Below are 1873 nucleotides of genomic sequence, written 5' to 3'. Positions count from 1 at the left end.
AGAGATAAATGTTGGTGTTACATAAGGATAACAAAATATAAAAGTTGTGAACAGGAAAACTCTCATGAATACTATAGGTCCAAAAATATACCATGAAATAAAATTTAAGATTAAAAGCATGATCAATAATAATTATTTGTCCATAATCACTGATAGATGACTATATAAATCTAAGTTTATTAACCATTATAGGATATATTATCATTAAGGATTTTAATTAAAAACATTCGTTTTGGCCACAAGGGCAATGGATGAAAAAAACTTCAAAATTAAAAGTGTATAGTCAATTCAATTTTAGGAGAATATACAGAAGTAGGAAATTACTTAAAATATATAGTTGTGAGGAGCAAATCTTATAAGTGCATTCAAAGACGACGAAGGGCTAGCATGTATATTCTATATACTAAATAATATTATGCATTATATTTTATTGTTTAACTGAAATAGCCTTAAATATAAATGGTGTAAAAAAAATAGCACTCAAACAATCTACAGCTAATAGCAAACTAAACCACACCCTTAAACAAGATGTAACAGCGAGAATAATGAGATGGAACTCTGTATATATCATGATGCAGAGTTTCTTAAAATGATATTCTGAAATACAGGCATACTTGTTTAGCAAGCAAGAATTAAATAGATTAGCCACAATTGATATCAGCATCATACGCGAGTTAGATAAACTTTATCAATATTTAAAGAATGCTCGGATAATCTGAGAGCAGATTCTCGTCCCACAATAAATGAAGTTTGTCTATGGAAACAAAAATTTATAAAATTTTGTTAACCTTCTGAGCGTGATACAATAATAATCAAAACCTTAATTGTAAAAAATTGATGTTTAATTTATGTTAAAATAATTTAAAAAATTAAATTAAATTTCGATATATTCGGAGAATTCACATTACAAACAAAATAAAAACTACCATGTCACACATAGGTGAGTCAAAATTTTTGAGGAAAAAAACTAGTTCTGAAGTTTTAACAATTAAGCCATAAGAGCCATAAAACAACAACAATCTCTAAGGCCTATGATTAAACAAAGTTAATTAAACACGGCCCATCACCCGACTTTTCTAAATAAGTTATCATATATGCAGGTTGCATGTTATTCTAATTACTTTATATAATTTCGATTATTAAATTTATAATAAAAGGATTAAATTACAAAAAAATTATTTAGTATCTTACTTGTTAATTCTTCAATCAGTTTCTCAACCACGAAAAAGTCACCGAATTATAAGAAAGGAAATAATATGACGCCTTAAGCGCGAAGTGGGCAAAACTAGCATTTCTTGGAACTTAACTTGTATAATTAGTTTGCATTTGGCCGGTTGGTAGATAGTTTCAAAGGAAAAAAAAGAAGAAAAATTGACATCATACTGCAACAAAAAATTGCAGAAACACGGAATATCTAGGTTGACTTTTAATGCCTAAGCCACCTTTATTTAATATCGTATTTTGAATTACAATTCACACGTTTCCCTGATGATAAATATTTTTGAATCTTATGATTTAACGATCTTTATATAAGTCAGCGGCAATGTGTCTTTTTTTAGAGTTCAAAATTACATGGAAAAATGGAGTGAAATTCAGAGGGTAAGTATTTCGAACATTAAAATCAAAATTTTAAATTGCATAAAACACGCTCAAAAAATGATTTTAAGTTGAAGAAAAATTGCCTCTAGAACATATTTTTATTTGTGCTTCTCTGTTTATTAAATACGAAAATTTAATGATTACCGAATCTCTTACTAAGAATGCAGTCTCAAGCACAAAGTTTGCCAAATTTTTGAAAGTATCATTTATAAGAGGAGAGTATGGAGGGGATTAGTATACATTTTACAGTGCTGTTTGGTTGAGACAAAAAAGT

This window comes from Gordionus sp. m RMFG-2023, chromosome 5 (genome assembly GCF_954871325.1).
Source record: "Gordionus sp. m RMFG-2023 chromosome 5, tfGorSpeb1-WG-v2, whole genome shotgun sequence".
NCBI lineage: Eukaryota > Metazoa > Nematomorpha > Gordioida > Chordodea > Parachordodidae > Gordionus > Gordionus sp. m RMFG-2023.
This window is presented reverse-complemented; position numbering follows the sequence as displayed.